The 16,110-nt window shown below is 33.6% G+C and overlaps 2 long non-coding RNA genes across 7 annotated transcripts in view; one reads left to right on the top strand and one right to left on the bottom strand.

The window, feature by feature from the left end:
- The window catches only part of LOC109676947 (uncharacterized), a 138,657-nt gene that overhangs the window by 22,459 nt on the left and 100,088 nt on the right, over positions 1 to 16,110 (top strand). The gene's annotated exons all lie outside the window — the stretch shown is intronic.
- Positions 1,395 to 12,880, bottom strand: LOC141424984 (uncharacterized). The gene is made up of 3 exons (XR_012449983.1): positions 12,757 to 12,880; positions 4,494 to 4,596; positions 1,395 to 2,374 (listed from the first exon to the last, which is right to left on the bottom strand). It is a non-coding gene; the product is annotated as an uncharacterized lncRNA (long non-coding RNA).

Genomic DNA, 16,110 nt, shown 5'->3' with positions numbered 1-16,110 from the left:
GAACATGGTTTAACATTTACTTTAAGGATGAGCTGTTTACTTAACTCCTTTTACTTGGACAAAAGGATGCTATTAGTTACTTCATTTAGAACTTCATTTGTACATCTCATCTTTACACATATTAGGTGTCAGTTTTCTTTTATCAGCACAAACATTGTTGCCAAATGAAATGACACTGTATGTAACTGTTGGGGCCTATTTTCACAGTGTTTGATCTTCTTACAGTAGTTTTCTTAAATTAATGGAGTTGAATGACTCTGGTAACTTTCCTAGCATGTTTGGAATGTGCTCCTTCAAAAGAGGTGGCAGTTAGCATGGAGGCTGCCATATTTTCCCAAATGATTTTGCTGTTTTTAGTCAGGGATTTAAAAATTGGTTCTTTTCCAAATTCTGTCTGATAACTGTTTAAAATTTGTGTGATCATTGAGTACATTAAGTGCTTAAAAATTTAATTGACAATTATAATACACATTAAAAAATTTGTAGTAAGTGGAAGAATTTCACAGTTTGTTTTCTAATTAGTAAATAATTGATAGAGTTCACTTTTAAATTCAGGTTTTGCAAAGCAGGCGCTCTATCTCTTGAGCAGTACCTCCAGTCCATTTTGCTGTGGTTATTTTTGAGATGGGGGGCAGGGCCTCATGAACTATTTGCCCAGGCTGGCTTTGAACTGTGATCCTCCAGATCTCAGCCTCCCAAGTAGCTAGGATTATAGTAGGCACAAGCCACTAGCACCTGGCTCATATATTTTTTTCTAATCATAACTTTGAGAATATTTTATAAATGCTTATATAATTATAGCAAGAAATGTATTCACTACTTAAATTTTTGTATGTGTAAGTACATTAAAAGTGAAGTAAATACTAATACAAGAAAATAAGTATGATTTATTGTATTCTTTTTTCAAAAGTTTATCAATCATATTTTTTCATTTAAAATATAAGTGTAAATATATTTTAAGAACTATGCCTTGCTCATCTTTGAACTTTCTGCATTTAATTTAGTAGGTAATCCATCAATTTAACAATGTTCTATTATCTTCCATGAGAGTGATGTATGAAATATTCTCAAAAATGGATCTCTAGCATGCCTATTTTTTCTGTCTTGTATCAAAAGTATCATTTCAAATATCAAGTTACAAATCCAAGATATTAATTTGTTGAATTACCCAGAAAATGAAGTTTTTCAACAATTTAAATGTACATAGCCTAAACACAGCATCTAGGGAGACTGCCTATAGTTTTCATTTAGTATGTTTTGTTCTGGGGACCATCAAAAAGGAAGCTGTTCATGTTTAAAAGTCAACCTGTTTCTGGAGATGACACATATCTCCAACTTTATTTATGCATTTCTGCAGAACCAGAGAGGACTACTAGAATAGATTTGCAGTTTACAGCAAGTGGACATGATGTTCTGAACGACATACCTTTAAACTCCTATCATGTCTCCCTCTTAGAGAATTTACCAAGCACACTTACATTATTATTTACTGTTTTGGTGTACTCTGTGTGTTTCTATTTACTAACCAATAGGTTTACCATATATATTTCAATATGACAGTTACATTATGATGAAACAGAAATTTTTACATAAATGCACTATACTATATATATGAAAAGATACTTTTTCTTGCTGTAGTACTTATCTTTTTGATGCAGGTAAAACTCATATATATATAACTTTTCCACTCTCTGATCTAGCACAAATTATGATTTATAATTCTTTCTAAATGCTTCAGTGGATTTAAATTTTGGCAGACATTTTTTTCATGAGTTTTATGTTTTTGGAATTTTATGTTACATTCTGATGTTTATTTTGGTTCTTGTTTTTGTAGGATACTTTATAGCATCAAAGAATAAGAAAACATTGTACAGGCAAACAGTGGTCTAAAAATCTACAGAGACACAATCTTAGTTGATATATAAAAGTGTAAATATCACTGTGAAATGAAACAGTTCTGCATTTTGTTTATTATTTATGTTGATTGCTATGACTTCCACATGAATGCACAGTAGTCTACAATAATCCCACAGGCTCAGATATGGGTTAAGAGGAAGGCCATAGGCGTCAAGGCTTGTAACAGACACCATTGTTCCTAAGCAGCCACATGCCAGCACATGGAAAGAACTTTGCTCTTTTTTTCTTGTATGAAGAGATATATTTTTTTGACAGCCTTTTCATAGCTTCTGGAAGCTTTGGAAAGGTGACTGTTAGTATATGGAAGATGGATTCTTGGGAAGCTTTTTTCTCAGTGCTATCTCACTTTCTGCAGCTCTTGTCTTAGCCAGGATGGCAGAGGCTATCCCAGTTTGTGCAGTAGCTTTGAGAGCTCCACGTTGTGATCTCGGTAGTAGCTTGACAAAAAGGCTCTGCTCTGAGGGGGGAGGAAGAGATAAAAGAACATTTAACTTTGTTTATTGAAGTATAGTCCATATCCTTTGATCATGCTTAAATAAGTATCAGGTACACCAGGTCTAGATTAAAATTTATATTAAGCATGTGGATTACTGATTCAGCACATCATACAATATCTTGTTGATAGTCTTGAGATGGGGTACTGGCATTTCTTTGTACTAGGAGGTGAGATGAGCAGAGTGCTGTCACCTACTCTAATCCATCCTACACATTTGTAGTTTCATCACAAATGGAAAAAGGAGCCTCTGTGGAGGTCCTTTTATTTTTGCCCTCTCTCTGGATGCTATCTGCACAAAATCAGCCACTTCACACCTCTTTAAAAAAGTTTTTGTTAGCATAAATTAATTGTACAAAGGGGTTTCATTGTGATATTTACAAAATACATATAATTTTCTTTGATCAAGTTTACTCCATCTGTATTAGTCTTTCTTAACCACTTTCCATCTTCCTGCTCCTTTTACTAAAGTATGTATACATAGTACCTTGTTGAGAGATCTAGAATCTATATCCTGAAACGTTGTATTTTCCTCATCTATCTCTACCAACAAATTTTGTGTAATATCTCAGTATGTTTGTTAGACAAGAGTAAAATAAAATGCTAAGAAAGACATTCTTTAGTCTTCTAAGCATTTTAGCTTTAATAAATATATAGGCAGATCTTTGATATAAAATGATACATTTTATATTGCTTTCTTGAAATACTCTAGAAATAATCTTTTGATTTCTTTTTAATGTATTAGTATTGTTTTCATTGTATTCTGAAGGTGTATTTGACAATTAACCAAAACCAAATAAAATTAGAGTGTTGACGATATAGTTTCTTTATCAATACAACAGAATCTCCCCTTCACCATACCTTCCATGCAGAATTTAATTGTGAACTTATTGAATTTAGACCCTTGTCTCTCAGGCCTGGCTTGGCACAACAAATGATCCTGAAGGTGTTGTTAGATAAGAGTTTTCAAATAAATTCAGGTTACCTGAGGATTCTAAGACCACCTCAAGATTGTCAGTTAACATGAAATATTAAACATTGCGGAAAAAATCCCAAATATTTTAAATTTCTGAGTTCTAAAGGTAGTATAATAATAATAATATATAGTATAATATATATAGTAGAATAATAATAATAATAATCTTGGATTCTTACATTCAAAATTATATTCTAAATAGACTGATTATGAAATAAAATATGAATAAATCTTACTGTATGTGAAATAAGCATTAAAGTCAAAATACAGGTTGTTCAAACTGAGAAAACTATAGCGTTAAGAGCTTGCAATATCACCATTCTAAACAGAATAAACACAGAGTGCTGATACTGCAGTATACATATCTCCATTCCTTAAAGCCTCAATCGTCTGCTAGGATGTTAGAGAAATACATTAACTCCTTCATCTTAATAGCATAGTAACAGTTCAAAGCTTAGTGTATTATGTCAGCAATTAACATTATTATCCATGCTATACTTATACTACAGAGTGATTTAGCAGTGAAAAAAAAAGAGAGAAACCTTTTGGTCTTATTTGCAGTTTCTAGTTGACATATTTCCTGTCTTGTTTTCAATGAACATTTTTAGTGACAAAATTTCTGTGCAAGCTGGGTGTTGGTAGCTCACTTCTATAATCCTAGCTACTTAGAAAGTAGAGATCAGGAGGATTGTGGTTCAAAGCCAGCTTAGGCAAATAGTTCATAAAACCATATCTCAAAAAAGCCCATAGTCCTCCCCAATAAAAAGGGTTAGTGGCTCAAGTGATAGAGCACCTGCCTAGCAAGTGTCCTGATTTCAAGCCCTAGTATCCAAAAAAAGTATTCTGTGCAGGTGTCATTCTTTTTGTAGTGATATGTTACCTTTTGGTTTTGATTCACAATTGCAAGATCTTTTACTTTATTTTATTCTTGCAATATGTAATAATATGTAATTGGAAAAATCAAGAAAAGCAACTTAGATTATTGAATTCAAATGTCACTTAATTTTTAGAAGGGCTGAATTTTGACTTTAATCACTTTTCTAAGAAAATATATGTGATTTTATCATGTTGTACATTTAGTTTGTAGTTTTTAAGCTCTATACTTACATCAGAATCCATTGGAGGATATTTTCTTCCTTTACTCTTTCCAAGGCATTTTGTTTTACCTTCTTCCAATAACTGACACCAGAAGCCTTTATGAGAATCAAATCTAAAAAAAAAAAGAAACCCTCCCAAACCCAAAGAGTATTTTTCAAGCAGTTTTTAAGATTTATTGACCAACAACATAAATATATGAATTCGGATATTAATCTACAGCTAGGGGAACTGGAATTTTTTTTACTATATCCATTTGCAGAAAGTCTTTTGACATATTTCTGAAATCTCAGTCCATCTGTCATATTTGTGAGTTTGCCAGATTCTTAATAGAAAAAATTTCAGCAGAAGATATCCTATTAATAGAAATTAATAAGACTATCTCTTTCATCTGGAAGGAAAAATTGAGTTTTACATTCATTCTTTTCATTTATAGTACTTAAAAATGATGTATCAATCTTCATTCATGTCTGTGGATTTATATTATACTTGTACTACTTAACCACAGGGTGATTTAAAAAAAAAACATTCTGGTGTGCCATGCAGTGATTACTTTTAGGATTCTCCAGCATAGTCCATGGTAGCATGTCAAATTTGCCTTTCAGTTTACCAAAGTATTTCATGTAACTCTCATTTGGGTCTTCATTTAGAGATTACTCTTAAGGAAATGGTGTGCAGAATTCTTTTCATTTTATTGCACTTAGTACAGTGTTTGGCTCTTGTGAATTTTCACTAAACATATGTTCAATAAAAAATAAAAGGGAAGAAAATGCTTGTTAAATTTTACTTTTCTTGGACTATATACTTCCCCACTATTCTGGTCATGATTCAAGTTAGGCCTCCTGGCTCTAGATTCAGGGCCTTTTCTTTATTGGTCTCTGGGTATGTTTTGTATTATTATTCATTGTAAGCAAAGCAGTAATTTCCATGTTTAAATATAAAAGTGAAAGCAACAGCAATGACAATTCTTTCATATTGCCTTTGTTATTCAATTAAAGAATTATCATTTCGAATTATTTTTTATTTGGTTTTTAGTTTGTACTACTCTGTATGCTACTTTCAATGTTTTGAAAAATTACATGAATAATTTTGGAAATGTAAATAAAAACACATTTAAATTAGCATAAGACTCTCAAATACATGAGGAGAAAGTTAACAAAAAATATCGGCAAGATTAGTGCACTGAAAACTACAAAACATTCCTAAGAGCAAAGAAAAAAGAAGGAGCTGTGTTATGTTCATAGATCTGAAGACTAAATACTTTAAAAGTATCAACTTTCTCTAAATTTATCTAAAGTATCAACTCTTTCCAAATTTGCCTATAGTTTAATGTGATTTCAACCAAAACTCCAGTTGACTCTTTTTTTCTTTTGTAGAAACTAAAAATGATTTAAATATATACAGGAAAATATAAAGAACCTAGAAAAGCTAAGACAATTTGAAATGATTTGAAAATGGTGAAGTTCGAAATCCTATATTACATACTTTCAAGATTTACTATCATGATACAGTAATCAAGTCTGTATTGTATTGGTATCAGAAAACCAATTGATCAATGGAACAAAAGAATCCAGAAATAGTCTTATATAACGATTGGTCAACTGGTTAAAAAAACAGGTGCCAAGCTAATTCAATGGGAGATGATTAATTTTTTAGAAAAATTGCACTAGAAAAATTGAATATTTACATGGAAAAACAGAACATTGACCCTTACATCATGCTATATATAAATATTAACATGAAAGGGATTATTGACCTAAACCTTAGAGCTAAAACTGTAAAAATTTTGAAAGAAAACAGAGAAAAACCACATAGAAAATTTTCATGCCCTTGGATTAGGCAAAGATTTCTTAAAAGATTTCTTCTAAAGATACTTAAGAAGCCAAAGACTGGAGGAAAATATATGCAAAACATGTATCTCATAAGGGACTTGTACTAAGAAAATATAATTCAATCTAAAAGATGATAATACTAATAAAATTGAGTAAAATATTGAAACAGACACTTCAGCAAAGAATGAAAATGATCAATAAACCAATAAAATTTACTTCACATCATGAGTATCAGTGAAATACAAATGAAAATGAAAATGAAATAGCACTCACTAGAATGACTGAATTTAAAGACTAATACCGAGTATTGGCAAAGAAATGGAACAAGTAGAATTGTCAAATCTTGTTTGTAGAAATTAAAAATATTACAGCCATTTTGTCAAATTTCTTTTAAATTTAAAAACATAATTAGAATATGACCCATTGGCCCCATTTCTAGGTATTAACCCAAGGACAATAAGAAATACATGCCCACATAAAGATCTTTACACAAATGTTCATAGTAGCCTTTTTCATAATAGCCCCAAATGGAAACATTCTCTTCTGTTCATCTCTTGGTGAAAAGAATACTACTCAACATTAAAGGAAGACCAGCTGTTTATAAAACAGGTATAAAAACTTGGAGGAATCTCAAAAATATTGTGCTAAGTGAAAGAAAGGAGATAGTTGATATCAGATGCTGGGAGTAAGGGAAAAGGTTTGACTGCACAACAGCATGAGGAACCTCTTTGGACTAATACAAATGTTCTAAAACTTGATTGCAGTGGATATAGCTATATACATTAGTTAAAATTCATTGAACTGAGTAACTGTAACTGGTGAATTTTATTAAATGTAAAATTATATGTCAATAAAACATTTAAAGTTATAGTGTGATTTATAATGTGTGTGTATGGAGCCTATATGTAGCTAATGTTGTGGTGTTTATGACTATAGCCTTTGGAAAGAATGTAAATTTATAACTGCCTCTGTCTTGCATCAGTTACTAGACACAATAGGATGTGTGCAAAGCATTTTCCTTATCATTATTAAAGCAACTGTGTAACACCATGACACAACATATTTTTTCATGCAGTTTATGTTCTTGTTTGAATCAATAAAACAGCTGCATGAATTAGTTTTGTAGTGAAGGTACAAAGAGGGCACTCATGAGGGCATTGTTATTTGAATTATGTATGAAAGCCTTTAGAAAATTCCAATGTAATAACATTTCTGGAAGTCTGTGTTGATGCAATATTTTTATTAACATTTTGCTATCTGCACTTTCCACATTTGAATTCTGGCACGTTTTAGGTATTCATGTGATCAAAATTCAGAATTCGGACCAGCTATTATTGTTTTGTTAAAATATACCTGCTGTAGATACATAACACATGTCCCGTATGTTAAAATGAGCAATCTTATGAGAGAAGGTTTTTCTAAGAAACATTGAATTTCATACACTAAAATTAAGAATAAAAAGAAAAATAGGCTCTTTTTCATCTCTGCTAATTGATTAGATATTATACAGTGCCCGTGTATGAGTGTGTGGCACTTAGTTCAAGTGTCTGCATGCATAAGTTCACAGGCAGTGGTGTGAGTGTGTCAGAGTAGAAAAGTGAGAAGAGAAATTATTGCACCTATTTTCCAGGTGCCCTAAGGCACTGAGTCTAGTTCCTCATAGAGAACAGTCACGGATACCAGGTGAAGGACTGCGGCTGATGAGGGGACTTGTGAGTTTGAAGACATGAATAATATTAATTAAGAATCCAGGTGAAAAAATCTGACAAATGATGGAGAAAGATCACTTCACACTTCACATCTGTTCAGAACATCAGCAATGTCCCTCTGAAGAATGACCTTAGGACCAATAAAATAGCCATAATGCCACTGATGTCTGGTGGAAAAGCAAAGAAACAGCCTTTTTATGTAGACACTGGCAGTCATGGTCCTAGCTGGGCCCCTCCTTTCAAGGTTTTTAGGAAGTAAATACTTTGAAAGAAGTATTATGTGCTGTGTAGTATTTCTCTTTATGACTTCCCTGTCTTGGTGGTAATGATATTTTCATTATGTCTCCAGAGTCATGCATATAATAGTTATTAATAGAATTTTATTAAATGGTATTAAACTTTATGGAATATAACCTGGGGTCATCTAGAAGTAACTAGAAGAAACGTGTGGGCAGGGGCACCTAGATTCTCCAAGGAGAATGGCAACCTTTAACCAGTGATATTTCTGTATTAATGAAAATGTGATTGACCTCAAGCAGATGAATACTAAAGAACATTCAGATAATACTTAAAAGGTCTGCAATGCCTTTAAATTGAAATAATATTTCCATGCCAAAATAGTGCAGATAAATTTTAAAATCAAAATACATCCTTTTTGTTATTAATATAGGACAAAATAAGAATTTTTTCAGTTCTCTCCCAGCACCTATACTTTTATGATTTAATGAATCATTTTAGCAATGCACATTTTATTCTTTTTTTTTTCAATACTGGGGACTGAATTCAGGGCCTTGAGGATGCTAGGCAGGTAGTCATCTACTTGAGCTATGCCCCTAGCCCCAGATTTTATTCTTAGCATTTTTTTGCAGTACAATTTACATATCCTAATTTTCACCTATTGTAATTGTACAATTATGATACTTAGCAAATTTATCACCACAATCCAGTTATAGAACATTTCCATCACCTAAAAATAATTACTAAAGCCTACTGTAGTCAATCTTTGCTGTCACCCCTGCCCCATGCTAGGTAAACACTTATCTTTTTGACTGTAAATTTGTCGCTTATAGGCATTTTCTTTTTATTTTCTGGTATGGATATGCCAAATTAATCCATTTGCCAGTTGATGGAATTTGGATTGTTTCTTATATTTAGCTATCATGAATAATGCTGCTATGAACATTCACTTACTAGTTTTTTTTACGTACTTAGGTTTGTATTTACCTTAGGATTGATTCCTAGGAGTGGAGTTTAATTTTTAAGAAACTAAAAAAGTGCTTTCTAAAGTGGCCAGTATATGAGACTGCAATTTCTCCCTATTCTTGTCAATATTTGGTATTATCTTTTGGGTTTATAGCCATTTGGGTTTTCTTTTGGATAATAGCCATTCCAATGGGTACATAGTGGTATCTGAAAATGGTTTTAATTTGCATATCTGTATGATTACACATTTATTTGCAAAGTGATATTTAGTGTGTCAGTGTGTCTAGAGATGGATTATGTCTTTAATAAAGTCTGACACTACTTAAAAAACTCATTTTAACATTCCAGCTTTTAAAAGGAAGCATTTCTTGTTGATATAGTATTCATTAGGAAAAACAATATTGATTTTCTGTGGTTCTAACATCTTGTGCCAATGGGAATTGCTTCACAGATTGGCAGTGTAGGTTCCAGAAATAACTGATTGGATCTATTTGTGGCAAAATTAACAGTTTATATTTTTCATTTTAGTTTATACAAATTATTGCAATCCATGTCAGGTAATGCTTTCCCTGCTTTCTCCCAAATGATAAGTCAGCTTTAAAATACTATTATACATAACCTAAAAACTAAAGGAGTGTCATTATATCAATCTTATACACAATTTAAAGATTAAAGTTATGTTGAATAAGAGTTGTAAGATTGTAATTTACTTTAATTGAATGAGAAAGGTCCCATTTATATTGCTTTAAGCTTTTATTGCTGATTGCAAATGATATACTCACTGAGAAAATCAGATTTTTAAAACAAATTCAGTATGTCATTTGAAACCCATGATGACAGTACTAAGTCATTTTAAAGCATCATAGACTAGTGACTTTGCATTTGGAATTCTTCAACACTTTCTTTAGAAATTGTGGGAAGGAATAAAACACACTTTTACAATAGTGGATTTCTTTGCTATTCTTCTTGAAAACAGTTTTGACACTACAACTTCTATATTGGAGATAGTCAGCTTAGAGACCTCTTAAATTAGAGCATTTTTGCATGCCAAGATTGCATAGTAATATTTTGTATAGTCCACCTTTCACTCATTTATTGTACTGTGTGTAAAGCACTGAATTTATGTGATTATATTAGAATTTATGTTGGTTTGTAGTTTATTATATTCATAGAAGACTTTCACTGAAGGAAATTTTTCTTAAGCATCAAGTATATAATCTTCACTATCATTATCAGGAAAATAAGAAGCAGTATGAAAGTATATAAAGGATCTCCTGACAACTGTATAAATGACATTTCTGAGAATCTACATATTGTAGTTATAGTAATTCCCAACATTTCCAAAGCACCATAAAATAGCCGTCACTATGAGAGTAACTAAATTGTGAAAACAGGACTCAGGTTAAAAAAAAAGGATACAGGGTAAAGGAAGATCATTTTAGAGCCAAGACAAAGACATGAAATTTCCAAATATTCAAGTGCACTTTCAACTCCCTGTATAGCTATCCTTATCTCAACTACAAGGTATGTCAGGTCAACTGATGATTGGCAAGAAAACATAAAGAAAACTAAATGGAAGTGCATCATCTCTATCAGCAGGGTAAGAGCTTGGGCAGCTTGCTGGAACAGAAACTGTGGTTTCTTGGACTATATATCTTATCTTACTACTTTACCCCCTGACCCCCCAAGAGGATCATGTAATGGGTGATTTTAGCTAGATACATCCCAGGTGCAAAGTGACCCACAGTTCTTTGTATATAACACATTACTTTGATATTAATTCTCTTAAGTTTACATAGCCTTTTCTCAGTAGTGGAGATGAATAAAAAGCTTGCTGCCAAACTGGATACAAAGGAGACAAATACACAGCATGCAGGTCAAGGACGTTCCTCAAGGAAAAAAGATTATGTCTTTATAGAATACTCTACTTCTTTTTTTTCTGAAATACAGAGCCTTGCCATATACTCTATAAAAAAGACCCTAAGATAAGCCAACTTGAAATAGAAAACTGTTTAGAAAATAAAAGATTTCTTTTCTAAGAGATACTTAAAAAGATATAAGACAGAAAGTGGACTTGAACTTCTAACTGCAAATGAAAATCACTCAGCTTCCTTTAAGGTTAAGTTGAATGCTAAATACTTAAGGCTGGTGTCTGTTAATACTTGAACTAAGCTCTGCAAAATTCTGGCAGTACTAGAAGTATAGAAAAAAGTCAGGAGGTTAATAGTAACAACAAAGTAAATGACTCTCAGGAAGGAAGCTCAAAACTCCAGAGTTCTACCTAGTCTGTTGTCCTCTAAACCAAAATGTGTCACTTAAGGTCTCTGGGTATGATTTTTACAAGATATAAGCTGCGTTTGATGTTTTTCTGTCAATCCTTTAGTGTAAGGGATGCTGGAAGGTAAAAGAAATCTTCCTCTCACTTTCTAAATTGACAGAGGATAAAGTATAACAAAAGAAGGAAAACCAGTTATCTATGGAACTTAATTTTATACAGAAAAGGACAATGGAATAACTTCACAGTACTGTCTTTTTCTGTTTCTTTAAGGCTTGTTCCATGAACTTTAAAATTAAAAAAAAAATTATAATGAGAGTCAGGTTCATAGCTCATCCAACTCAGTATCTTTCATGTGCTTGAGGCATAAATCTGATTGTCATAAATCTCATAAATCTGATTGTCATCCATTATAAATGAACAGTGTAAGATGGTGTTTGTATTTAAAAATAGTAAATGAAGGTCTTATATAAAAATATAGAGGCAGGAGTAGGGTGAGGGAAGACAGGCACCTAGGGTACAAAATTTAAGGAGGCACTCACTCTTAGGCACAGGCACAATCCCAAGAGTGAGTGTTTGTTCCTTAAATTCTAGTGGCTCTCTTGCTTCTCCCTAGTTTTAGCTCTGGAGTCAACTATCTACGAAAACAGAGGAAACCAGCAAGAAAACGAAACAAAACACAACAGACCACAAACAACAAACCAAACCAGTGCTGTGAAAGCTGAGCCTTTTGAAGTGGGGACAGGGGCATTTACAGTGAGTAAAGACAAGAAGTAAACACTGGAAGTACATTGAAGGCCATAGTCATACCTCTCTCTGTGCCTATTCAGTCACCTATGGGGCTATTTCTTGCCGTTTGACATTGTTTCTGAAAATTACATACAGGTTAATCAATTGCTTCTTCATTCTTCCAAGAGGTCCCAATATTGTCGGTTGAGTAGGCTCAGCTTACCAATATATTTCACATAGCTTCTTTTTAGGTAAGTTGTTGGTTTTAAGATTCACAACTATTTTGTTTTTACACTTTCCTTCCAGGGGAAATCTTTGCATAGGTAGGAATCAACACAAGATTTAGGATATTTCTTTGGATTTAGGATACTTATTTGTTTGTTTAAATGTTTTTTTTCCAAGTGGTTAATGTTAAACTAGAAAACAATCAGTACATAAGAAACAGCTGACCAGGTATTGCCAAACCAAATTTCTTTAAAATAAGTTCTCTGCTGGAACTTGAATAAACAAATTAGAACATAAACTACGTTAAAGCTTCCGAATAATTATAATGAGGAGAGACTCCTAGAAACTTCTGTACTTCATCCATCACTGTTGCAGGATCTGTTCTTAGCTGCTGCCCATCAATAATTAGCAAATAATTACCAAAGAAGTAACAATAAAGAAAAGACAGTTCATGTTGAAAACATAAGTGTCAACTGTATAATGAAAAATTTTTTGGCCCTGTACTTATTCTGTGACACTGTCTTGGGGGGCTTTACATGCACTGTTAGATGCAGCCAGGTCAGGTCATTCTTATTAATGATCTGGAATAAGAAATAAATCATGCTAAGTAAGCACATTCATGTTTTGTTATTTGAGAAGTTAGCAAACACTATGAAAACAAAAACACCCCTTCTGAAGATCAAGACAGCTTAGAAATGTGACTGTTGTGGCAATATTGTCAGGAGAAACCAAGCAACACTCAGAGGAGTGGACAACTCAGATTTTAATTTTTACGCTAGCGGGCCCAGGCGTGTACCAGTGTCTGTGCCCCAAACAAAGGATTCACAGGATATTTAAAAGGCAGTGCAGGGTATCAGGTTACAAGGAATGTGCTCTCCCATAAAGTAGGGCTAGTAGTGGGTTAGAGACCTAAGGTTTAGATAAGAGCAGCGGGGGAGGCCTGCTTTGGAAAGTTTATTTACAAGTGGAGACAAAGGAAGGCAGGAATGGGTGCTTATCTCTGCATGGTGCCTTTCATCTTGGTCCCAAACTTTTGCATGGCTCTAATGGGCAATTCCTCACAGCTCTGTCCGAGGTTGCAGCTTTTAATCGACAGTTTACCATGTTTTACAACCCTGTTTCAAGGCTATCTTCCTCTTCATGACTAGAAATCACAAATGTAAACCAAGTTTAAATACAAACAAAACAATGATTACGTCATTAAGGTTGTGGAGGAAGACTGTAGAAAGAAAGGTTATAATAAGCTTAGTAGTAATGAGACAGAGGAACTGTCATTCTTCACAGTTCCAATCAGGAGTAGTGTAACAGGTACTGAGAAACCATTTATCCTGAAAAGCACTGATGCCTCACTTGTGCCTGTAAATGTCCAAAGGGTAACTAAAAGCAGGATAAAAGCTTAGCATCCCTGCCTCCACTTTGTATCTGTCTTTGCTCTGAGCCATTCTCTTGGCAGTCACCTTGCAGCCACTGTGGAATCTAGGAAGAACCGGACTGATCAGTAACATCTTGTGACAAAAGTTGATACCTCCAGACAAAATGCCTTTCTTATCTTGACCAGGCACCACCTGACTATCCTGAGATGATGAGCAACTGTGACTCCCTTGACTTGGGCTGTTTAATCATTCTGCATTCCTCTCTTCCTCTGTCCCAATTCTTCTTGTATTTAACCCTAAAATTAATGTCTGTACCCTGAAGATAAGGTGAATTGCTTATTTTGCCTCTTCCCATGGTGTGTCCGTGCCATGTAATAAAAAATTTCTTTGTCCTTCTCTTTGTTCATCTCTTTGTGCAGTGTGTTGGGGTGAGTTGCCAGACCTGACATATGGCCTGACTCCAGGAGGAGTTGGACCTTTGGACTAGAACTCTTGGTTAGAGTAGCATTATAAAGTTTAAACAAATATATTAACAATCCATATAAGATTCTCAGAGAACCTTAACATGGACAGAAAGTTCCTCAAGAAACTAAGGGGAAGAATTTGTTACTCTAGTGAGGGTGAACCCAGCAAGACCAAATGACAGTAGGCCATGATGGAAGTCCACAAGGTCTATAGTGCAAGGCTTGTCCATACCTCTTTTCCAAGAGGTTCGATAGAACTTTTTGTGATGTTCTACATCTGCTGGCTAACCTGTAGCTACTGAGCATATGAAATATGGCTAAGACAAATGAACTGAAATTTAATCTTATTTAATTCTAATACAAGTTTAATTAGCAATATGTGGCAGCAGCCATCATATCATAACAGAATGGCTTTAGATACACAAGTATCTAGATGTCACTGTGTTGCTTATGTAATCCATTTTAGTGGTTGATTTTATAATTCAAGTTGATGTCAGGCAAAAGAGAAGTAAGGAAGGAAGCTAAAAAAACCCATAGGACTTATGAAAAATTCAGTAAGGCAGTTCAGAAGGAAAATGATGGCCCTTAACTAAACACACAATATTGTCTTGCTTGGCAAAGAGGCTTCCTTTCAAGCTTTACTCACATCAGAATACAAATCAGAGCTACAAAGCTTTGGAAACACTATACAATCAGGAAAAGCATACACTAGAAAATGGAGCAGAGAGAATTATTCTTAGAAAATTAAACTGTTTTTCTACCTCTGCCTATCTATTTTTCTTTGCCACAGTCTCCTTATTTACAAGTAAAGAGTAAAAAAGCTAGTAATGTTTCAATGAGTAAAAACTTTCTGTATCCTTGAGGCAAAGTCATCAACGTAATGAGATTATTACATGATGTAAATTCTTATTGCTTCATACCTGGAAGGGGGGGAAATAAACAAGCCATCTTTCGATGTGGCTGGCATACCACCCGGGGACCAAACATCTCTTCTGCAAGGTTCTAAGTTCTGAGGGTGCCCAGGGCCCAGCTGAGATTACTATGTAGAAGCTAAACTTCAGAGCTGCGGGGTCTTCATGTGATCGCTGGTGCTATGATGAAAAGGTGGATAATTAAACAAACTTGAACCATAGGCATAAATAATTAAAAAACAATCCTTGTGACAAGTCTCAAAGCTAAGGGAGAGTGCCACTGTTGGAAAGTTATTTGTTTTGAAATTAATAAAGGATGAAACTGTTTGCTTGAAGTATCAAAATTTAAAGTTATGATACTGATGAGAGTGTACTTTTTGAGAACTTATTTGGTAGAAGCTGAATTCTTGTTGATAGGATTCCTTAAGTAACTTTCCTGAGTTTTCTTGGTGTGTATGTTTAATTCTGAAAGTAAACTTTTGAAATCTGCATTAATATCTCCTTTTTAGCCGATAAGCAAACCATTTATCATTCTCAGTGAATAGCAACAATACACAAGCACTCTACTAGTTCTGCCAAATAGTTTTGCTCTATCTAGTAATGTAGTTTTAGATTAGAAAAGCCCTATCAGCTAATTTAAATGGAAAAACTACTGAGAACTCTGACATATACATTATCCAAAACCCACAGCTTTTATCATATATTACTTAGCATCTAAAAGCCAAGACTGTTTTATCTAATGGTAACCTTTGCAGTAAACCAGAATCATTTTTTGTGCAGAAATCACAGAAAGCAGCAATCCAAATATGAAAGTGTTTTTATAATGGTTGAAGCTCAGGCACATGGGTTTGAGAAAATCACCTTTTCCTTAAATTGACCAATAAATATTCAGGCTTAGTGGTGAGTTT

Source organism: Castor canadensis, chromosome 1 (genome assembly GCF_047511655.1).
Source record: "Castor canadensis chromosome 1, mCasCan1.hap1v2, whole genome shotgun sequence".
Classification (NCBI taxonomy): Eukaryota; Metazoa; Chordata; class Mammalia; order Rodentia; family Castoridae; genus Castor; species Castor canadensis.
This window is presented reverse-complemented; position numbering and strand designations above follow the sequence as displayed.